Source organism: Acyrthosiphon pisum, chromosome A3 (genome assembly GCF_005508785.2).
Source record: "Acyrthosiphon pisum isolate AL4f chromosome A3, pea_aphid_22Mar2018_4r6ur, whole genome shotgun sequence".
In the NCBI taxonomy this organism is placed as follows: Eukaryota; Metazoa; Arthropoda; class Insecta; order Hemiptera; family Aphididae; genus Acyrthosiphon; species Acyrthosiphon pisum.
The window spans coordinates 26,386,928-26,413,802 of record NC_042496.1 but is presented as its reverse complement, the minus strand read 5'-3'; the positions used below and the strand labels follow the sequence as shown (position 1 = coordinate 26,413,802).

At 29.4% G+C, this 26,875-nt stretch overlaps 1 protein-coding gene across 3 annotated transcripts in view; it reads left to right on the top strand.

Annotated features, from left to right (window-relative positions):
- Positions 1-5,732: 5,732 nt before the first annotated feature.
- LOC100166413 (putative polypeptide N-acetylgalactosaminyltransferase 9) overlaps positions 5,733-26,875 on the top strand; it is a 121,156-nt gene continuing 100,013 nt past the window's right edge. For all 3 annotated transcript variants that reach the window (XM_008185519.1, XM_008185520.1, XM_008185518.1), the window contains exons 1-2: positions 5,733-6,083; positions 22,247-22,301. The gene's annotated coding sequence lies outside the window, so the exon portion shown is untranslated. The remainder of the gene's footprint in view (positions 6,084-22,246; positions 22,302-26,875) is intronic.

Genomic DNA, 26,875 nt, shown 5'->3' with positions numbered 1-26,875 from the left:
ATTGCCTGGTACAAACTATAAAAAATATGGTAACTGAAAGTAGTATGGAAACAACGACTTTGAAATGTTAAAATTAGTTTTGTGTTTTCAATTATTTCCGGGAAGTTTTTCCCTATTAAGTTATTTGCTTCATACTATTTTTACAAATTAAACTTTACAAACACAAAACATAGTCAGTACATTTTTGAAATATTGAATACGAAGGCATTGACATTATAGACATATTGCTGCATAATAAAACGTAATCTATAATACATTAATACATAATTCATTTTTCATAGAATGGAGAGTTCATTTATAACATTTTTATTTATATTTTCAAGCAAAGCGTCTTCTGAATCCAATCCGTGGCCAAAGCTTGATACCTTTAGCTATAGCCTATAAGTCTAATTTTCTCAAAAAGTTAGGTACCTATATACACTGTACAGTCGCGCTGAGGTGCACCAGACCATATAATAGTGATACAATACACGTGTATTCAAACGGCGACTGACTGTGTAATGTGTAATAAAACAGGTACTCTTTCGAAATGACTTTTACTGTAGTAAATACTAACCCATCTCAGACATATCATAATTATTAATATTAATATGATATCCATCATGCTTTTGTTACAATTCAATCGTAAGGTCTTAATCGTTGTCGTCGGTTCATTTTCCTGTTGGACTAACAGTACGGAAAAAAATACGTATGTGACTCGGGATTCGTACATATATGCATCGTTATGTTGCAGTATGGCTGTCAGACTGTATGAGATAAAACACGTAGTTGCTCATTAGTTTTTTAAAAAACAATAATTTGCGTCTGATTTGAAATTTTGTACGGCGCATATTATAAAACTAATGTAATCGATTTCCCCAATTTAAAAAACTGTATGCCATTTCTTGCCGTGTATAGTAATCCGATTTATTATTATCTCTAAATTTGTTATCATATCCTAAATTTCCATAAAAATGTTACATTATCTACGTTTACATTTGCTGTAATTTAAAATTTTAACACAGTAGTTGATGAATATATTTGTACAGACAAACAATATACTATTTGCGTGTACACAGTACACACCTACAACTTTTACTGATGGAACACAAACTGTATTAAATATAAAATATGAAAAATATTAAGTACATATTATTATATGCTCAAGCTCTGAAATAAATTATATAAACAATACATTTATGCAAAACGTAATTTCATACACACATGGTTAAAAATACAAAAAAACTAACTTTATATTAATTATACTAATATTTAATATTATTGTCTAATGTGTATACCTAATAAATGAAAACAAAAAATGAAAGCAACCTTACCAGAATAAGTAGGTAGGTACCAGGTATCTATTTACCAGGTATACCTATACTTTAACAGTAATCGAATTGGGAGGGTGTGAAGGGGGATGCTCCACTACTTTTTTTTTGCTTACCTAACCCAACTTTTGACAACCCTTGTCCTGTTTTGATGCAATTGAGTGTTGTCCATTGGGATTTTGTAAAATCCCAGCCAGGAACTTTTATGAACGGTTCTTTTAACGGGTCACGATTACATGTTTCTGCTAGATCCCACCGTCTCTTCCACAGACATTTTAAGGTATTTTCGTGTACTTCTACACGCCTTATGAGTTATGGGAAAACTCTAGGCTTCGAAATGAATGCATAGTGGTAGATTGAGTAGGCTGATAAGATTTTGTAGCATATTTGTGGTGTGGGATAGTTTCCTTGGGTCGGAGGGATTACATTAGAGAGGATGGATAATCATACTGTTTGAGTGGACCCAGTGGCGTATTTATGAGGGGGTTATATGGGGGCCATATCCCCCTGGGAGACCAAATTTTGGGCTGTAGCTATTTTCCTCCAATAACGAGATACCATTATCCTCCACTGTCCATTTTCCTCCAATAAATAATAAATAAAATAATAAAATAGTTAATATAAATAATTTAGGTATAGCAATATCTTATTAGGCTTAATCAATAGCTGATATAGCTGATATAGGTGATATAGCTGATAATGTAATCATCAACCGATAAGTGCAAAATTAGATGCTAGCCTTGCTTTACCTATATATATATATATATATAACACGGAATGTAGGTACTACTACATAGGCGCAAATAGCGTTTGAGATTTGGGGGGGCTAATAGGGCTAATAGGGCCTTACTTTGATAATATTGAATAAGCTTAAAAGAAAATGTAGGAAATATTTGGGAGGGCTATGGACATTTTTTGGGGGCTTAGCCCCTAAAGCACCCCCCCCCCCCCCTATTTGCGCTTATGTACTACTACGACACCGGAGAAAATATTGGAGAAAAAAAGTCATTGTTTTAGACGAAAAAATGTGGAGGAAAATGGACAGTGGAGGAAAACGGTAGGTATCTCATTTTTGGAGGAAAATGGAACCACCCAAATTTTGTATACAATACAACATGTACCTAGCTTTATAATAATATGAATATAATATGTGTACTTATACTGAATGTCTATTAAAAATTGTATATCCCCCCCCCATTGAAAAAATCCTATACATACGCTACTGTGGACCTAACAGTATCTAATATGGTGTGCATTGCACGGTTTGGTTGAGTATAAACTTTACTTTAGTGAGCGCTTTTAGCCAACATAGGTGCACAATATTCAGCACCATTTTACAACCGAACAAGTATAATGTAGTCTGGAGTAGGTGGTACACTGGTGTGGCAACCCCAGCTAGTACTCGCTAGCTTAGCCATAACGTTATTGCGTGTCTTCAGTTTATTGTTAACATGTTCCAAGAGTTTTAAGTGCTGGTTGTATGTCAAGGTTCTATCAAACATTACTCTTTGGTATTTGGGGCATTCTTCTGAGGCAATCGTTTCCCCACCAATGTATATCTAATATTCTCTTTTGGTTTCCCGATTGTTGAGATGGAAGACTCTTATCTTCGACTTGAATAGGTTCACTGTATTAGTTGCACCTTCTGCAGGAAGTATCTTTGTACTTTTAATAGGTACTTTATATAGTTCAATTTAACTATCATGCACAATGATGAACAATTTCAAATGATTATAATATAAATTCATTATACGTCTATTATTACAATTGACTATTTACTACTATATTATTGTTATTTGTAAGATATAATATGTTGAATAAAAGTTTTAAATGTATGAATCAATTTGTTTAAGTTAACAGGTTAGTCAGTACTTTTGTTGACAGAGTTAATCACGCTATGAAAGAGTTTTTCATTTGTCTTCGAAGACCGTAATACAAGAAAAGTGCTTAATTTTTAAATATGTTTATTTCTAGGTACCTACTCTTTCTTGTACGTAAACAATGATGAATAAAATATAGAGAAAATGGTTGTACCCAGAGAATGCCGAATGATGTGCAGTAAATATTTGAACAGACAGAAAGAAATATCTTAGACACGGCTCAAAAGTATTTCGAGGTAATAAATCATGGGAATACAAAAACAATAATTATTGCATCTACTCTCAAATATTCTAGGTTACTGAAAAATAAAACGACTCGGCACCATCTTCTACTCCCTTCTTTTCTGATTGTTAACGTTTATAATATAAAGGTGATAAAGGTAAAAATGTATTATTATTTATTATACTGTGTTTAGTTCATCTCACTAATAATCAAATGCCCACCAACGTACCTATTATAATGGTTTTTAAAATCCTAAGAAAATTAAAAATTAGTAATTTAAACTAATTACTAATAATTGCTAAACGAATCCAAAATTTGGAAATTAATACAATTAAACAAAATAGGAGAGAAGGCCCATTGATGGCACCCCTAAGGAATATTATAAGTCATGAGTATTCTAGTAAGAAAAAATCGCCTGCACCAGTTATTTTTCATGCAACTAGAATTAGATATGGGTTACCTCAATATACATATATATATGTATACCTCATATGGATATATGAACGATCACTGTAAATATTTTGATTTTTTAACAGGTGTATATTTCTTGCCCCGATTTTTCCCGGTTATTATTGTTCTTTCGTCATAATTTAATGAGTTAATTATTGTATACTTAACTACACTATATAGCATTTTAGAATTTGTAATGTTGTTATGTTTTAAAATAATACTTTAGGTATCTATTATCTCCTCAATGTACACGGCTGGTGCGTGGGTGAAACACCTAAAACCCTCCTGGCTACGCCACTGCATAGTATAAACAGTCGGTGGGGTGGGGGGGTGGGGGGTGGGGTAAAGTGTTTTGGAGTTTAGAAATATTCAATCTATTATTTCTAAAAAAAAAACCATATAGTCTAGTGCAGTGATTCCCAATCTTTTACAACCACGGCATCCTTAGGAAAAAGTTTCGTGTTTCGGGAATCCCAATGTCCGTAAAACGAATATTTTATTGCAATATTATACTATAATACATATAGTAACTATTATTTAGGTACACTTAGGGAATCGCTGGTCTAGTGCACATATCATTAGTTGTACTAATTAATTATAGTAAACTAAATAATCTAAATAAAATAATTAATAAATTATATTATTATTTTCTCCAATAACATTATATTCTTACGAATGAACCCCGTGCAATTTAAGTTGCTTGATAATAAATAATAATAATATTCCAAGTAACCAACATAATTATTATCACTAATTTCACTAAGCCCTCTTAAATTTGTATACATGTTTAACTAACAAAAGGTTCCATAATAATGTAGACTGTAGATCTACAATACAGCCCTACACCACTACCTGTGAAGTTTAGTTAACATGAAAATAAAACGGGATCAAATAAGATCTTCATAAACTATCTTATAAACTATATTATAAGTGTATATAATAAATAATAATATTATCAAAGTGTGTCAGTTTTATTACGTTTTATTTGCGTTGAGTAAATGTACCAGTTGTGTTTTCAATTCGTTATAAAATATATTTTATTAAATTTTGGCCCCCTGCAGGCGTATTTATTAAATAAATAAAAATGTGAAAAAAAAAATCATAGTATAATTTGTAATTTTCATCAAGAGAAAATAACCAAATCGATAAAATTTAAAAACGAATTTCGCTTGGAAATACCAAATATAGTTGGTGAACGAAAACTGATTCAAATATTCAACGTACCTAAATAAAAATAAAAATTCATCTAGCCAGTAACAACAAACAAAACAAGGTAATCTGAATTGAGAGCCATTTTAAGACGAAAATAAGGGAATCAGGTGTAAGATGTGAGCAGCACAGACAAGTAAAAGACCAGTAATTTTTGACTCTGATTCAAAAATAATATTATTTTCATCTCGCGATTACTTGTTGCGCGCGACCGGAGACGTATTGTTTTAAACAGCCACAGAAACATTGGCGCACTCGTAGGTACTGAATAACTAGTTACCTACATTAATAAATTATAGTTACATACTATTATACAAATTATGATAATAATAACCGGTGCGGGGGAGATGATATAAATAATAATATTATTATAATGTAAAATGATAATAATAACAATAATATTGTTATCGAGTAAACAATCGGGAATCGCACCCGGCGGTGCAGAGAGGGCCGCGAAGAAGAATATTACGACCGATTTCCAAAGAAGAGTTTTCACATGGGGTTAATAACAATAATAAATTAATAACGAACGGTAAAAATATGATAAATAATAATAACAGCATAACCATGGTCCCAAGAAGACGCGGTCGTACAGAACAGTTACCGGGTGTCGGCGATAGGTGGCATTGCCGTCGCCACGCCGCCGCCGCCGTCCCGTCCGTCAGTCTTTGGTCGGTGTGCCACCGCTGCCGAGGAGCGCGCGCGATTTCCATTATAATATATTTTTTTCCTTGTTTCTATCCCCGTCCGATTTTATTCGCCCGCGTCGCGCGACCAGTTCACGTCCGTCGACCGTTCGGTCTCGTCTGTTCATCGTTGTGTTATCGCCGTCGCCATTTGCCGGTCGTATACAAAATATCGTTTTTCGTTTTTCTCGATCGGTAGTTTTCGTTTTGTTTTTCTAATTCCATCGCCTGGTTTTTCGTTATATTTGACTCTCCGTGCCCAACGATTCTCCGTTCGCAATAAGTGTCGCCGAACTACAGAAAAACTCCCGGCGAACTTTTGGCGGTGAGTACGACACGCTAATTTGTTAATATACTCGCGATTAGATAATATTTACGGTTGGACTATTGTCATCTCGACGACCTTTCGATTCACCTCTTTCCTCCCCCTGTCCGTTATACTAATCGGCAATCACCATATTATTATTATATTATTTGACGCCAATGTCGGAACGACGAAACTTTGTTTTCTATCGATCGATTTAATATTGAATTATTTATTTTATTTGCATCGCCTTGTCGTTGTCCATCAAATTAATTTTGTCTGATCTTATGATATTTTCATTATGGGTGGACGTTTTGAAAATCTACGTTGGTGGTACAATTTACTTTATTATTTCGTAACATTTAGGTACCCACTCAAGTCGCATATAATATAATGGTATAGGTACATTTGAATTAATTGGTGAAATTTCAGTTTGTTCGTAGATATACGACAAAAACTGATTTCACTGTTATCTCGATTTAATAATTATCTGAGGCACGCAACATTTCTGTGCTTTATATGTAAGTCGATTAATTTTTCAACGACGAATGTTCCCTGACAATTTAAATAAAACGTTATGAATCATAAATCATAAAAATTATAATGATAGGTACCTACCTTAGTTACATACAATTTAGAAAAAAAATATTATTTTATGTAGGTACCTACAAATACCTACCTACTACTATGATTAAATGATTTTATCGTGATTTTTTGATAATATAAAAGTTGTGTACAAAAAAGTAAAACAGTGCAGTGCTATTATCAAAACAACACAGTAGGTATGTAGAGAAATGTGTACTTTCGCCTATTTACTTACATTGTTTACTTACAGTAAATTAGATGGGCAACTAAATACTAATATATTTTTAATGTACAGAATATATTCTAGGAAATCATGAAACTTTTTACCGATAAAAATTGATGAAAGATGGAAAGTTTTAAATTGGAACTAAATATTTTACGTCTAATAATAAAACTCCTTATAATTCATAACTTACAGTACAGTTAATTATATTTTCCAATCGAACTTCTTGATATACGTTTTTTTGATAAGTAGGTAGGTACCTACATGTTTATTTGGAGAATGTATTCAATTTTACATATCTGTAAAGTTTAAATTAATGTGAATTTTATTTTTCAATATAATCATGAACATAATATTTTTGAATATTTTTATTATTTATTTCCACGATGGTTATCAAAATAAGTATTCTAGTAATCTCTCGAGTAATCTCGATGTTAATTAATGTTCTATGTTCAAATAAAATTTAACGTGTCAGTACATTATAATATTATTACCTATTATGAATTAAAATGTTGTGTATCTGTTATTTTTCAAAAACAAGGAAAAACAATTCGTCTTTAGAAGCCATATACGATAAGGTTCAACAACATTTCGTGGAAACAAACCATATTGTATCATCGATTTCTAGAGTCGCGTTAATAGGAAAATATAAAATTATCATAATTGTATATTTAATAAAATATGTTGACATAAAATAACAGTCTAGTGGGTTTCTAATAGAGCTTATCAATTATTACGTATGCTAAGTTTTAGTCTCTAGATAATTGATACCTACAGGGTGAACAAAAAATGAATAAGTACCTACATAATAATATTATGTAAGTGCCAAGTGGTACCTAAGTCCTATACATTTTTGTTGTAATAATAGCAACTTTAAAACATTATAATGATAAACTTAGTTTTAATAACATATTTAAAATATAAGTAGTCCGTAATTATCGAGGTAATTATCTTTAAACTATAGATAGGTACCTATATTAAATAATATATAAAATAAAAAACTAAACTATTAAAAAAAAATTAATTATTATTTTATGCAGGAACTGTAATATTAAATGATAATCCAGATATTATTAGTAATTAGTTGATGACATGATTGTTATTCATTAGGTACCTATTAAAAATTGTTCTAGATCATTATTATTTTATCGCATAAAATATTAGAATATATTATAAATAATATATTATAAACATATTTTGTTACCTATGGAATATTTAGGTGGACCGAGGATAGAACCACAATTGTGTCTAAAAGTAAGCGTAGATTTTAAAAATGACTAGGTATACGATGATTACTTAGGTACATATTATTTTCTACTCTGTGATTTTTTTTAATTTCATAATTACCTAAGAATGTACCTACTAAAATAATTATTTACTAAAACAATCCTTAAAACAATCATAATTATAACTCAATAGGTATCTCGATAGCTATTATCAAAAACATGGTTTAAAACAATATTACAATTTTAGAAGGTAAGTCGTAAGTAATATGATACCTGCATTGAGTTATCGGTATAAGTTCTTAAAAATCAAATAGTTTTATCAGTCTTTTCAAAGTTACATTTTAAATTCTTGGGAAATTCTAAATTCTTGTAAATTATCAGAGGAATATATTATGTTAAACACCTACTGTTGGCGAGTAAAATTGGATAAATAATTCAATACAAAAAAACGTAATAATTATACGTATTTAAGTGTCAATTATATTTAATATATTATAGTTTCTTCCAATAACGGTATACATTCAAGTATATATTATATAATTATAATCGACTTACCTATAGTTATATGTTTGCATGTCTGATTACTGATTAGTGATAACCTTTTTCTTGTGAGCCCATTTTTAAATAAATATGGTCAAAAATATTAAAAACAGAGGTTTCTCAAAAAATATAAGAATGTAAAGTTTAGGTAGGTATTTACATTAAGTAACATAATTAAAACGTTTTAATAAACATTGCGTAGGTACCTATTTCATTTAAAATAGTTTATTGTAAATGTTAGCAGTAAGTAAAGTAATTCTAATACATATAGTTCAAAATAGTTGTATGACGTTTAAATGTATATAGTGAGTAGTACCCTAGGTACCTACCTACATTAATATCCCTTTTACCTATTACCTGGACTAATGCCTATTTAATTTAAAAATAATATAAAACTATAAAATATAAAACTAAATAGAAATAAGGGTAGGTACCTAACTACCTAAATAAACGTTATATAATTAGGTTTATTGTTGAAAAACTTGGGCTTAAATTATTAAGGACCTATTATTTACGGTACCTATTTACCGTATACACATACATGTTGGCTAAAAATGAATAGGTAATTTTATTATTCTATTAAGCTAGGCTAATTTAAAAAAACTACTAACGTACGCAGGTATCCGAAATTCCAATATTTAGGTACCGGAAATAAAATCTATAGTAATTATTTATTACATGAACATATTATAATGATACGATTTAATATGTTCGTAGGTATACTATATATACTACCTATAGTATAGGTAAGCACTATGTATGCCATGGTAGGTGCCATGTTTTTTTTTATGGCTGTCAATTGGGTATTGTAAATTTATTATTATCAACCAAAATAATATGTCAAGTAGGTTACCGTATCACAATTCACAATATATATTTATTAGTTATTACCTAAATATAAATTAAGTTGTTTTCGTGTAATTTAATTTACTAGATAGCAGTTGAAATTTGAAGCCACGTGTCTTCACTCTAGTCTCTGGATTGTATTTCATATTGTTGTAAGCTATATCGTGCTGGTGCCTGCTAATTACAAAATAATACCCGAAATAGGTAATCCAACAATTTAAAAAAAATATACTTATAATAATAAGTATAATTTAATATATTAATTATAATTATAAATGATAATTGTACATACAAATACATTTATATAGTTATATAAGTAATTATATATTCAAGGATATATTCAAATATTAAATATAGTATAGGTAGGTACATCCTTAAGTATCATATATTCGTATTTAGGTTTTAATAACATATATATAGGTAGACATTAGACATATAGTTAAAATAACTCAACTTAAACGAGGTTATAAATAAACATATCATAGGTATTATTTAAATGTTATAGACATAATACTATATACTAATATACCTACACATGGGCGTAAGAAATGTAGCTAAAACTGTCAGTTTAAACAGAATATAGTAGGTTGGTACCTATAACCATTTTATAATAATAAGTATTGTAATTTGTATGTGACATAAATTAGTTGGATAGGCTCTAATATTATTTATTTTATAAATGTATAGAACTTATAAAAATAAATAATATTAGGTTTAGCATACATGTATAGCTTTAACACGACTTTTATACTACATGGGCACTTTAAACTCGAAAATACTGTACCCTAAATATTGGCATAAGTGAAAGTATAAAAAGAAAACGACAATTGTCTGCTAATACCCTCAATGGCTCTTTTAATAATTATTATCCGATAAACTCAAAATATCTTTCTATTTCTATTCAGCGTACCTATAATATAATCATAATTAGGTTTGACGTAAATATTATGGTAGGTTGATAGAGAATGACTCGGAGAATGATGTAGGTACTTATATTGCTTATGATGTATTGTAGAATTTCATTATTTATTTAGTTTTAGTTTTTGACAATTAATGTTGTATATTCTTTTTTTTTCATAAAAACTCAATCCTAAGTACAAAATTCGTTTAGTCTAGGTTTTTATTCTTCTTTTAGAGTGTCAAGAAACTCAATTACGTCAACAACATCCCATTTATGATCATTATTACTCTTCCAGCGTTGCTATATTATTATATTCACACACATAGAATATGTATGTATAAAAATCTGGTATATATAACATCAGTTCTCTAATGGTAGCTTTGGCCCACCTGCTTCTTGTAAAATACATATTGTAGTCTGTTTGTTCGTGGCTGAGCTGATTAAATTAAACTATAGAGGTCTTTCGCACCTCATAAAAAGCGCCCACTGTTTTTAATGGATGCAATATTACAAACGATCGCAAACAAAGATGGCCATCAAAAGTACTTATATATGCCAACGAATTTTGTAGTGATATTTCTGTTATTAAAGTTTAATAATGTTAATACTATTTTTTATTTATATTTCTGTACAACTTTGAATTATAAAATATATTCATTATGTTCTTAAACTGTATGCATTGTGTTTAAATGCTCCAGTTATGTGCTCATTATACAGTTCAATGAATAGTATTATATATGTACCTACATATCTATGATAAAGTAATTTTTAATAACTGTTGGATTTTATTTTCTTATTTTGTTTCACGTGCCGTTTAAACTCTTTATCGCCAAACAGATCTCTAAAACTATAATATTCTTTCCTTTAATCCGTGTTATATAATATGATGCTCTCCAGAGGCTGCTCTTTATCATAATATATCAATATAGCAATGTACATTTTTGATTGCAGATTAAAATATAAATACATTTGTTACTCATCAAATTTTGACAAAGCTTTTAGTTTGACTGAATGAAATATAATTAAAGCTGAAGTTTTTTCTCATAGGTATATTTTTTTAACGCGTTTTTATCAGAGTTAGTAATAGCAGACACTGTACTATTCATCGTTTTGGAATGTATCTACAATTTCATAATTGTTTTAGCTTATAAGCAACCTAATAATAATTTTGATTGTATATTAAAAATATTTTTTTTTTTATTACCTATAGTACCCGAGATAGTACCAATATTTTGTAGTAATGGGAGAATAGAATGTGCATGCAATATATACGTATTTATCCCTTTTTTATTTGTTTATTATTTACTATATATATATATATATATATATATATATATATATATATATATAAACATTTAATTATATAATAAATTAACTTACCCTAATTCGATTGCAGACTTGTTGGGTATTCGATGAGCGAACGAAAAAGAAATAGGTTTAATATTGATTTATTTTATAATTATTAGTATTAATCAAGAACACAATTAATATATTACAGATATTTAAAAAGTAAATTTTTTATTTAAGACACAAAAATATTATATTGAACATATATTATATTATCCCTCATCACGTATTACTGCCGCCGAGGGCATACGCAGGGTGAGTGCTGTTGAGTGAATCGGACTGATGGTCGATGGGTGTCGTCCGAGCTGAAAAAAAGTATGTTTAACAAAAGGGTATAATAAAAAATGACCACATATTATAATATAATTATCTGTGTATCTGTATATACAATATTATAATATATATGTTAAGGGTTATGATGATGACACTCTTCTTAGAATAAACTATTTATGGAGAGTATTATTATTATTGGAGAGCTATTATTACAATTTTAAGATTATTATGATTTTATTACTTTGATGGAATTCAAAATTTGTCTTTGATTGTGAATTTCTAGTGTCGTGTATCTTTATGTTTATCATACATAACTTTTTTGACAAATTGTTTAGCTTATTTCATAACACTCTTTATACACTGCAGTAAAAATGTCTTGTATGAGTTTAAATTCAAAAAAAAACAAGTTGGATTTGTTGACTCGCATACGCATTGTTTTACTAAGATGGAAATTTCCTGAACGTGAGTTATCGACAGATGTCGATGAGTTGAGTGGAGGTTGTAACAGAAAAACGATTAGAGTGTCCGTCAAAGTTGTTTGCGCTTCGGAAAACTCGCATCGCAGACGAGTTACAAGTTTTATATAATCAATTCGGCTCGAAGGCGACCGGCTACTGATTGATAACATTGTGTCAAGTAGTTCTTCTTTAAAACGATCTCTCCAGACGTCCTCTTATTATGGTTACGCGTAATCGATTAAAAGACGTTTTTCTCAACACGTGAATGTCCTTAGCTAAATCAAGTCCTTTTTTTTTAGACCCTAACTACACAAATGCAGTTAGAGGCAATTTCCCGCTCCCATAATTAATCGTACAACTTGTTTAACATAATTAATATCTATAGCCTTATAAGGCTATATCGTTAATTTAGATTATTTCGCATGTTTATTGTCAGTTTATTGTTACGGTCAATTTCTCATGATGTCTTGTATTTGTATACTTTATAGTCATAAAATGTATACATTACTTGTGTCATTTTGTTTTTTGACAAATTATTGTCGTTTTAATACGTATACTTTGTAAAAAATGAACAATACTTTTACTTAACCTGTATAGGTACACTTGAGAAATAAATATTATCAACTATTTAAATACGTCGAGCTATCACAATAAAGATAACTTTACCCTTTTTTAAGATTATTATTTAGATCGTAATTGGGATACGTGGGAGTAGTATTTGAGTAAAAAGTGACATTGCTTATGACGGTGGGGGTCGACGAATACCAGTGGCGTATTTATTGTGGTGGGAAACAGGGGAATACCCCCCCCCCCCCCAGATGCTAGTTATTCGAATGCATATTTATTTTTGAATATATTATTATACTTTTACATTTTAATGTTTTTAAAGTGAGGTATTCAATATTTCACTATTTATATGTAGGTACCTACATTATTTTGAATACATATTTGTAAACGTTTCTAAAATAATATAAACAAAGTTCCTGGTGTTCTTTATGTAAGAAAAAAAAGTTTTGGTTTCACAGTTTTCTTTGTTGTATCTACCATTCTATACTTAGGTATATGTTAACATATTTTATACTTTTTAGGCTGTGTTAACCCATTATAACTTTTGCTGTGTGGTAAACTCTTTATATATTATATTACATATGTCTTGCCAATATTATAAGTACCATGGAACTAAATCTCGAACTAAATCTTATTCTCCTGAGATTTTCAGTGATTTTATACACTGCAGTAAGATAGATGAAAATATACCATAGTATATATTATTTCTATTAAAATACCCTCCTGACCAAATAACATAAGAATTGCTCAATTGCATAATGCCACAGGTATCTAATTATATTTTATCTATAGGTAGTTATATATTTATATATAATCAAAGTAGAGAATTTATCACCCAATGCCAAATTGGGATGGTATATTGTACTTATATGATTAATTAGGTTTAGAGTAATGATAAAAATCTGAACATACATTTCAATAATGAGAAATAAAACAATACAGTTATAAATAAAAGTGAAGAAGATAATGTTAAGGATTATTTTTATTTATACCTTTTATTTTTTATTTTTGTGGTCTTACCTTTACTTTTATGATTATTTTCGATGTGCACCGAAGCCGGCGGGATGACATTGAGGTCAACGAAGGATGAAATTATTCTTTATACGCAGCAAAAGCGGTGCGAGAATATATTTTAGCAAAAGTATTGCCCCTGGGAAGACAATACTATCATAATAATAATAATACAAATAACACTAGTATAAAGAGCACAATAACCATAAAGTGTATAGGTACCTACTTTAGTGATAGATGAATACTGATATTCGAACCGATAGAATATTGAGTTGACTAATTGATTTTTACCCTTAATACATTTATCTGCGGTATCAATTGTGTAAATGTATCTAGTCAAGACACTATAGGTATTTTACTGTATTATTACATTTGTACCGTCTATGGTTTCATTTCGATTACGCTTAATCAGTTGATAACAGATTTTATAACCGGCCAAACTCAGTCGATGAAATTTCGGTTAACTTTAATCGGAGATGGTACAACTGGCCCTAAGTATGTAACTGTGGACCCATTGGTTATTATATATTTAAATAACATTTAAACATTTACCAAATAAGTAATAACTGTAATAAAATATTTAAATAGAGGCATAGGTGAGCCCTCAAGGCCAATTCCGACAATATTGTTAAGATAAATTAGTACCTGGGTATATATAATATATTTTAATATGTATTGTTGCTCTCAATAAACGATTGCAATGTTAGAGAAAGACTATAAAAGTTAACTGATTTTGTAGTCTTTCTCTTTTTTGTCATAGTCGATTTAAACTTAGTATACAACATTTACCTAAACTACTATATAGACATAATTTTATAATGTTAACATTTAGGTTTAATAGATACATTAATTATAATTAATAGCTCTTTGAGATTTTTATTGATTTTTTATAAAGAATAATTCTGGTAATAATTACTCTTTTTTCTATCATTATTATTATCATTTTTTGTATCGATTGTTACTTTATTTTTGTATGCATTTTATAGAATATTTAAAAATATACTCAGACTTGTAAGATCTTTAAATAACATGTGAAATACTTTTAACTACCTTATAATCAATGTTTTAAAAACTTTTTACAAGCCCTTCATTTACATAATATCAGCATGCGATACTATACATATAGTTTTGTTATGTTGAGGTGAATGGGGTCAAAAGCTCTTTTTAATTTTTACATCTTATAACTATACTATCAAAGTTTATATTGGTACACTCCAATACAAAATATGTACTTAATTCATATATTTCAGTTAGGTAATAGGTAATCTGCATGAATTAAAATTAAAATGTTAAATTATTAGGTATTGTTATTATTTTTATTATTAAATATTAAATATATGCTTTAAATATCAGCTTATGTATTATATTATTTACCATACATTAAACATAATAAAGTACATGTCTAAATATAAAAACAAAATTGTCGTTGTTGTTTATGTATAGGTAGGAACATACTAAAATTTTTCGAGGAACTATTTTTCAAACTCAGGTCTTGAATTCATATTTAAATTATTTTAAGACACTTTTTGTTTAGAATATAATAATTTATCAGGTTAAAAATATCGTGTACACGTCGATGTATTACACGTGATTTTAAAATATAGCGGATAAGATCACGATATAACGATACCTACCCGTTTATTTTTACCTAATTATTTATTTGTAATTCGGAAGTCTATGAAAATTGTCTAAACTCTGTCGAATTCGGAATTATTATATATTATTATATAATAGTACCCTGGTAATGTCTTTTAATTTCGTAATATTTCGAGTTTTTCATTAAAATGAATTCTTCAAACAAATAATAATTTTATATTGAGAGGAACGACAATGCATAGGTAGGTACTATAGGTATAATGTAGAAAAGTATATAATATAATATATAGTTTATATATTATCGAATATATAGTTAAATAATATAATATAATATATTATATAGGTAGCTATATAATATTTAAAAAAAAAACCTAATAGTCTTCATATTTCGCACCTATCGTGCAGACTCCAACGTGAACAAATTTGTTCGGTAGGTATACGAACCCGCGAAAATCATATCAGGTAGTAGACGTGCGCACACATACACACACACACACAAACACACACACACAAATACACACACGCACGTACGACTTAACCATAACCATTATTATCCTATATACCGGCGACCGGCCGGCCACATGCGTCGGCGAACCGTGTAGGATGCACACACGTTGAGTCAACGTCCTCCGCGCGTGCACTCAGTGTACGTACCGTGGTATACGTACATAGATATTATATAGTTACTGTCCGTTGAGACGGTTTTCAATGTTTTGTTATTACTGCGGCAGGTTAGACGGGTAGAGGTGCGTGCAAATGTGTAGTAGACGAAAAAAAATAATGGCAAATAAACCGTCGGATCCGACGTGTCGTACCGGTTTTCTTGTTGCTCGACGTCTGTAAATCAAGATCAAATAATAGTAAAAACAAAATAATAATATATGTTTTCAACTGTATACCTGTGGTGTGTACTCTTATATGAATTAAAATGAGTATATTGTGTGAATGAGCGTTTTATCATAATATATACCTATATATATATATATGAGTATATTATTTTTATCTTTCACTATCCGTCTCTGTCTCATCCACTGTGTGTCTTTCTATTTTTTTCTTTCAGCTACTTCTACTTGACTCCCTTAATAAACCTTCTCGCATTGCACCGAGATCGCCATAGTTATGGTGTGGTGGAATGAGCTAAGTAAACTGGTCGCGGTTATATTATATAGCCGTCGGCTTACACGCAAGATTATTAGAACATCTATCCATCTGATGTACGAACCTTGTTAGTTATAATTTATAACTTATAATACCTACCTATATTATTGATTATGATTAAAATGCTTTTTATATTTTGTACTTTTTTTGACATATTATATAGGTAGAATTATGTTTTGCCCTTGTTTTTGGTGAATTGGGTCCTTTGACCCTACTTTTATTTCTGTTGTATCACTACTATCTATATTTTGATAAATATAATATGTACTTTCGTAACAATATTGTATTTATATCGTACTTTATTCAAAAAAATTATTTATATCATTATAATATATAATCTTCTTGAAATTATTTTAAGGTTTTTTATTACATTTTTTTAAACCATTAGGTTACCGCAGTAAAATAAGCTTACTCTCTTACAGCTTACCTACACTAGGTACATTTTATTTATTTTCACATTAATATATCTCTTGTTTATGTATAGTTGCATATTAAATCTGCATTTTAATGTATATGTAAACATAATTGTATAACACAATTTGTTCAACATAACATTACTTAGCAAATGACCCAATGTAACCTTGCTCCCATATTTCATTGAAATTGCATAATTTTTTTCTCCCACGAACATCAATGTAATATTCTTTCCCACGTAATTCGTCATCATCGTAGTTGTCGTTGTTGTTGTTGTTCGGATCTAATCGAGCATCGTTGTATCTTACATATTATCTGAAATTGGGGTCACACATACGCAGACCGCGTAAACCTACGTACATACAAGTATAGTAACTCCTATTATTAAATTGTATATGTGTGTAAAATATTGCAAAGAAAATACAAATGAAGAAAAACTACCAACCGTGTCTTCTGCGAGATTCCTAATTTCTTGTAGGTCTACCTATTTACTATATTTTATATACTTATATAATAAATATATACCTATTATATATGTGAAAATAACCTACTAAACCAAGTTTATTGGTTTATCAAATTATATGTGTGTCCACGCTTCAATTTACATTTTTAATAAAAGTTTTGTAACTCATAAAATCACCAATCTTATTGACGAATATATTTTTTAATTATTGTTTTTTTATAAACGAAAATAATATTGAAAATTAATCTCACACGTATAAAAACAAAATGTTTTTATTTAATAAAGTTTTTGAACTATAAACCAATTAGACGATTTTGAAGTTCTTAAAACATAATAAGTGAAGAAATATTTGTTTTATAACATTGACAAAATATTGTATATTACCTAATAATAATTATCAAATATGTTAGCCCACAGTTAATTTATTCGTTTTAAAAAGGTATTATTATTATATTACCTATATTTTGTACTTATCCAGTTTATGATGCTAGGTATACTTACATTTATGACAATAATATGTACTTTTTATTTGCAAATGCATACCTAAACTTAAACTTGATGTAATCTGTTATGGTTATCTATATAAGGTACTACCTATATTATATTAAGGTACCTACTATATTGTCGATGATAATTAAATGGTACCATTTAATAAAATACAATTATGATGTTAATTTGAGAGGACATGATAACCGCATGGGTTGTCTCTGTCTTACAAGTGCGTAACATAGCAAATTTTACGCTCAGCAGAACACGTGTAGCTCCGTTAGTTTAAAAATTAGACCGAATTAAAATATAAAGGTAAGATAATATAATAGGCAACCTCATGGGCATCATATTTTTATTTTAACGCAAGTTATGAGTATTTTAAAAATTGTTAATTGTTTGTACATCTTAAAATATATTAAAAAGCCCATGAGGTTGCCTAGATATTATCTTACCTTTATATTTTATAAGTGGTCAATTCGCTCTCATTTTTAAATAACACATATTTGCTGATCGTAAAATTTGACATGTTACGCACTTGTAAGACGGAGACAACACATGCGGTTATCACGTCCTCTTAAGCATCCAATATTATGATTAATTTTTAGTTAACAATTGTTCGTATAATTTATTTTATAAAAATATCAAATTAATAATTAAATTTAACTTGAATCATATTAATTATACTCTGTTCGAATGTACTTAAACGTTGAGACCAATTGGGCCATTATTTAACTTTCCTAGGTTTATTTCGCTTAAAAACAATTTAGGTCCACTATAACTGATGTATTTGGGATTTTATTTGACTATAATCTCACTATATAAATAATGAAACTATATTTCGTGCAATAATGACCTTTCTACACTTTTGAAACAATTTTAATATACGTATAGGTACGCTTAAAGTTTAAATATTACTAAATGTATTTAACACATTTTATTGAAGCATACTTTATCGTATATGACGATTTTACTTCTATTGCTAAACATAAATATATATGAGATTATTTTGTATTATTCACTTTTGAACGTATTAGTCATTTTTTTAGCATTACAACGGCAATGTCGGCCGGTGGTTCTGTGGTCCGCTCCCGCAGTAGGTACTTCCTTCCAAGGAACGCAGAAGTGCACTATCATAATATCGGATTAGTATATTATTAAATTATATTGTATTATTATTATTAATATTAATATTATTGTTATTATATCATCATCGTCGTAATCATAATCGCGTAATAATTGTCTTAGTCGTGGTAATTGTTATCACCACTGCTGTTTAGGTACGCGTTTAATATAGCAGCGGTCATCAATCTCCTCCTTGTCGATTACTATACATTATAACGTCATCGTGAGCACGTTCGTTTAATAATACTATATTATACGACAAGCTGGACACGGTTGGTAAGATATATAGATGTAATGATCGCTTCAAGGTCGTGACCGGATACGACGACAGTGACCATCGGGAGAAAGACCCTCATCTACGTTCATGACTTAAGTTTCCATGCGTGCAATGGATACGACTCACTTTATACAAATCGGAGGTTACCCGCCCCCCTCATCTTAAAAACTCTGTAGACCATTTATACTTTATCTACCTGTATATAGCGTTTGCGCCGTGCAAAGGGTTTTCTCGTATTTCGACACGATAATGGAATAAACAATTCGTCACGTCTGACTATTGACTATTCGCGGCCTAGGTCAGCGCGCGCGATTTCTTAAATTGTACAAACTGGTAGCATGGTCCTCATCTAGCCATCGTGGTCGATATTGTACATCCTTGGTTTAAAATCAATAATATTCCGCTCAATATTTTTCAAAATTGTCTTGATGATTATTATTTATATGTAGGTATACATATTTATATAATCCGTCAACTAATGTATCTACTTACTAAAATAGGTCTTAAATATTTGGGTCTGACGTAGTTTACCGGCTATTAAACTTGTTTTGATCTATGTTTAATGTCTACCTACCTAGAGAATTCTTGAAGATTTTCCTAAAAAAATAAATTATTTCTATTTTTGTCTGTCAGTAAAAATAAGAAGATAAATCACGAACGTTTTGATTTTATTTTGTAATATTTAAATTTAGGTAAGTACGTAATTATATTTACAATTTTAGATTCTGATCTTAGTAACTATGTATTTTGCAATGATTTTTTTTTTCAATTTTTTTTCCTGTGTACGAATCGTTGTTCGTATATAATGATTTTTTATCATTTAATTTAAATTTAACACCATCCATTATAGTGACCCACTTGTAACCTACTGTACAGCAGAGTCACATCCACTTACCCTCTTTTTTAAGTACAAAACTATACGAAGCGTAGCTACTGTATATGAATATACCTTAAAGAAGACGAATCAATAAGATTTTTATAAAACTTTGTTTAGCACTTATTCAGATTTGTATGAGTGATCGAATTATATTATACAATAATTAGGTATATGCTAGTATAATAGACGTGTCTTTTAAATATTTGTTATGTGTTATTTAATTATTGAATTTAATATTTAATAAGCACACACATATTATTATATATTTAATAATTTACCCCTGTAATATTAAAGATGCATCGATTTATAATTAAAAAGTAATAGAAAGCCTATTTTTTTAGGATACTTATGCATAGGAAGTAATAATTAATATAAATTTTTCATATCGCATTTATATTATAATTCATAATATATTGATATAATATTATGTTGCTAAGATATATAGATCTAGGTACTTCCTGAGGTATTTCCATATTAATTATACTAATAATTGTCGAAAATTTAATATTTATTGTTTGGCATCTTACCAATTGTGTTACATATAATATATTTGTCTGTTTCAATGTTAACCAACAGTTTTATTTTATCCGATAAGTTATTCTTTGACTTTTCTTGCTGTAAATTTTAATCCTACATTTTTTAAATGTCTACAATTTATTGTTTCTATATTAAAATTTGATAAATCGTTGATTCTTTTCATGGACTTGACACTAGAATAATACAAGTACCTACCTATACGTATCCGACGTAACACACTAGGTACCTACTGTTAAATTATTGGTAATTTTAATCGATTCGATAGGGTCAGTGGTTGGTGTGACTGATTTTTGGTGTGCGAGAGAAATAAAAATCCGGTTATACAAATAGTTAGGATTAGTTTGTTGTTTTTAACTTTTTGTTACATCGACTTCTATTTAATTAAACAGATTTTAGGATGTTTTGTTATGTAAAAAAATTAAAAAAAAATTAATGGACCTAATATCTGTAAGAAACCTTTTGTTTATTCCCTCACACAAATGTTCGTGTAAACTCTCTCAGAGATAAATACGAAAACACGTGAGACTTATAAAAGAAAAAAAGAACTGCGATTTGTGATAAATAGCGAAACAATTCAGTTATGTAGGTTCTTCTTAAGAATAGTTGGATACCGCTGGGTAAGGTGTAATTTTGTTATATCTATTATTATATCCGTTATTATATAGCATTAGTTTGTTCTAAATATTTTTCTCAACTTCTTTTGTAGTCCTTTAGTTATTAAGATATTAAAAAATATTACTAATTTATTGTTGGTTTTTAATTTATAACTGTTTATAGAATGCAAAAAATAATAATAATAATAAAATAATAATTAATATGTAGTTTTACACAATATTAAACTCTTTTTACTATTAAAAAAAATGAACAATATTATTAAAAGTTATTTAAATTTATATAGTAAAATCTATTGTTTAAAACCTACCTCGTAAAGATTTCAACTTCAAGTCCTTTAGTATAGTCAAGTCGTTAGAAACATTATTTCTATTATATTTATTTAGGTTTTTATAAACCTTAAGTCTTCAAGTCACGAACTAAAATTTAAATTTATTTGTACGATCCGTTTATACTATATAATAATATTCAATCTGTTAAACAAAATAATTTTTAACCATAATTATAAAATGTACTTACATTAATAAAATATCTAATGACTAAATCAATGTGCAATAAACATTATGTATATTCTATAGAATATATGTGTGGACTTGAATAACTACTTATGTTATTTATATTATGAAATTATAAATTATTAACTTTGTTAATTTTTTTTTCAGGATTACATTTTGTATGAATCAAGAATAATCAAATTTTAGTCATTAAATGTCATAGGTAAGTTCAACGTGCAGTTTTATGTTCTAAATATATGCCAACTTTTAGATTAAAAAAAAATAGTGATATAATAATATGTATTTATGATTATTACGATTTATATGAGTATGATGTTGTTATATATATTATGTAGGTATGTATAAGTATATTTTTTTTTAATTTTGTTGGGGTTGTTCTTATTTAATTTTAAATTTTCTTTTTTATTTATTATGAAATTACCTGGTATTATTATTACTCATAATATAATGTACCCGATTTAACAAAGTAAAATAATATTTATGTGAACATATTTGCCTTTGCATGTTTCACTCAGAATCTAAAAGACTTAACCTGAAAGTATAAAATGAGCACTGCAGGTCTGATATGAATCGAAACACAAATCCTTGTTCAAATATTATAGTTTAATATATTATAACTACGCGTAGGTATATATCATTAATAATGGTCTTGGAAAAATAAACGGGCCCGAAATCCTAACGATTGTTGATTAGAACAAACGACCTCGCAACGACCATATTATACGGTACCACGGCGATGGCATGGTGCACGAAGGCGACTCGCAAAGGCGGCGGCGGTGGAGACTGCAAAACACAACGGGCGGGCGATGCAGTTGAGCTAGGAACATGGAAGTCAGCATCGCCGAACTCGTGGAAACTGATAACGTTTCATGGTACGGCGATGCGCGACTCCAGGACGGCCGGGAGAAGATCAGGACCTTTGCGGCGTGGTCCGATGATCCTCTCCCGTTTTCGCCCAGTGGCAATCGGTCGTGTCACGTCTCATCGGTCGCCGGTCGCCGGCCGATTCCGTAGCACCAACAGCTGCCTCTGCTCGCTCAGTGTTTTAGATTTCCGTCGCTGTCGCCACGCATCAGTCGTCTTCAGTACCTGCACATCGTCGATGCGCACAACATCGCGCACTAGCCGCTCGCCGTCTAATCGCTCCCGTGGCCGTCGCGGTTAGGTGGCACTGCCAACATTTTAATTACAAATTTCCAATGATGTTCAACCCCATTTTTTAGACCAAGAGAATTTGGTGTCGCACTCTCGCACTAAATGCCTTATATCGCCCATGTACACTGTATACAAGTGCTGTGACGTGTATCAAGTTATATAGCAATTTATTAATTTTGGTTTTTACAGTGCAGTTTATGAACGAATTTTCTCAGCAAACGTCTACAGCGTGCGTATACGCACATTAAATTCAAAATAATTGTATATAGATATTATTATGTAATTATTGGCTGTATATTATAATACGCGACGGGGACCCACGACTGCTCTTAGATATATTAGCACAGTAAATATCACGTCGAATTGTGCGCGTCAAATAAACATTCGAACAATTTCGTTCGATTGTAAATCGTGTTTTTAAATATAATATTATTATGTATTATTATCGTGTGTTTGAGCTGTAAAGTAAGATCCGGACAGCAAAAGCGTATATAATAATTCGCCGTACACGGCTATGTATGTCAAATAATTTCTTATTGAGATGACATTATAGCATGTGTTGTTTCCGTTTTACAAAAGCATAACAAAGAAAATTTGACGTTTAGTTTAATTAATTTAATTCTGTTATTTTAAACATTAGAATGAATTGACTTATTATAAAACTTTAATGTAAGATACCAACTCTGTAAGGGTTTCACGCCCTGGACTTTTTTATACTTACATTTTGAAGCAAGTTATGAGTGCTTTAAATTTCGCAAAAACAAATTTACAATTATAATATGCTCACAACTTACTTCAAAATTAAAATATCAAAAAAAAACTTACGTAATGACCTAGATAAAAGTCGTAGCATTAAATTTGATACGAGATCAATTTACTCCAATATTAAAAATAACAGAATGAAATGGATTATTAAAAACTTGTAAAATTTGTTAGACGGAAACAACACATGCTATGACGTTCTCTTAAATGAATTCTTAATTAAATGTATAAATCATTTAAGAATAGTAAACGTATAATAACCATCTCGTTGTACTCAAATTACAAATTTTAAATTCAAAAATAGGTACATATATCTTACACGTTACATTTTGCAGACCATATAGTTATCAAAACTAACAGGTTCTCGATGTTTAAATAACCCAGAGACTTTGCAGGTCGTTCGAATCATAATCATCATACAAAAAGTAAAATAAAATACAAGAATCTTAATGCATTGTTTTAATCCTGGGTCCTATAGACAATATGTATAAACATTCTAATGTATGTAAACTGCAATCTTGCGAGATTGTAATAATAACATACTGATTTACTATTGTTCGAAGCTGTTTTACATATCAAACCGGAAATAGGGAAATGAAAATAGTAGAACATAATATATAATCATATAAAGTTGTTGTTGGTGATTTGTTTTCATATACGAACATAACCATTCCATGTATCGATGTGATTTTTTTACATTATGTAAATTAAAAAAAAAAGGCCAAGTTTTACTACATCTATATCATTACTGTACCTACCTATAGGTATACATATACTAGCATACATGTGTGAACCCATCATAGTCGACGTAGCAGTTATAGGGTTTTGGAATAAAAACGACAAAATACAATAAACGTAAACTGTTTTGCTTTAGACTGGATTTTCGGAAAACGACATTGGGTAATATTGTAATAAGGTTTTTTTTATGTTTTACTATATTATTAAATGATTGGAAAAATGGAAAATATTCTGTGCCATATTACATTTAACGAATACAACCTACCGATTATTTTGTTTGAGAATACCTACCTATTTTACAGCTCGGATTTCAAAACATTACAAAGGTTGATTTTGTTTATTTTTTTTATATTAAACCATTTTCTAGCCTGGGCACTTACTGCTCCCGGGAGACTATTGATAAAAAAGCGTTTATGACCTGTTCACCGTTCACAAACACACGATTGTCAACGCGGTGCGTTACTGCAGTTAAAAAATATGGTATCGGACACGATTAAACATGACTACAACTGCATGAGTGGAGGTATTTAGTTGGAATCACAACGATATTATGTTGAATGAACCGTAACAGTATGATTTCCTTGTATAGTATTTTTTTTTTCGTTCACCAAAAATGACTATAGTACCTACCAAAATCAATAATGACACAAAATTTCCTATACACGGAACTCAAACGAGTCCTATTATTGACGGTTTCACTGTTATTTTAAACAGTAAACACTCCCAAAAATATTGCGTTAACTGCGATGTGACAGTATGACACAAAGGACGGTCGAAAGATGTTTTTTTAGTTCCAACTGGGTCCAGTGCGTCGCTCCGCGAAATGTTCTTCAGGCGCGATGGTCTGTATTGTAATAATTATAAACCGGAAGATTTAGACATTTCTTCGTTTAAGTTTATATCTACAATTTACTTATCTAATATTATTGAATATCTTATACCGAGATGATCAAATTGCCCTAATGCCTTATACATATTTTTGTTGACTTAAGTTCCACACGACTATCCTGGTCGAAGCGTGATTAGGGAGATGAATGCCAAAAGTTGTATGAATCATAAATTCATAAGTTATTAAACTATTATATGGTAACATCAAACTTTAATTTAATAACAAATACAAAATACCTTCTTATAATATTGTGTGTATTTTTATATTTTAAATGTTCCTATATATTTTTATCACATAATTCTTTATTAGGCCATATGGAATGTATGTTATTGAGCTGAACAATAAGTTAAATTGATAAAATATACAGGTAATAATTAATAACAAAAATATTGTGGAGGAACTTTGTCTAAATGTTCTTATATAATATTTATCTATTAATAAAATAAATTAAAATTTCTATTATTTTAGTGAACCCCATTGGTAATACACTAATACATTTCATATTAATACTAATGAGTACTTACCTTAGTGCTTAAGTTTCAACTCTTTTCACAGGGTGTTACCACTGGGTATCTTCCCTAATCATACTATTCACATCACTCTTACTTCACCTATCAAACCTACTTATTATACTAAGAAATGTATAGATTGTAGATTACTTCAAATAAATAAAAAAAAAAAAAAAAAAAAGTTCCAACTCAATGTCTCGATAGTGTTTTAATTTTTAATTTACAATAAATATTATCAACTTATCTACATAATTTCGTAGAACTGTAAACACTTCACTTATGGCTAATTTGTGATACAATTAAAATTAAAATTAAACTTTTAATTATAACCAATAAAATATAGTGTTCTACGATTCATGTTTTTTAAATTGTTATAGGATAAGAAAAAATGCGCTATTATATTACAAATAAAACTACCGAATATAACAAAATTATTTTGTTTTAACATAAGAAAATTATTGATAGTTAAATTGTGGCGCGGTGGAGTGCGGTCCGTACACTCAACTGCGTCAATTCTCCGAGTGTGCGTATCGGCCAGCTCCCGGATGGGTGACCACCCGGAATTTTTAGCTACAAATCCTTGCCACACATCCAAACGTGTTTCAACCAACCATTCCTCCCCCTACAAAAAAAAAAAAAAAAAACCAATCATTAAATTAGTTTTATAATAATATAAAAATAAATATTATATATTACATTTCTTGTAAATAGTATGTAATGTTT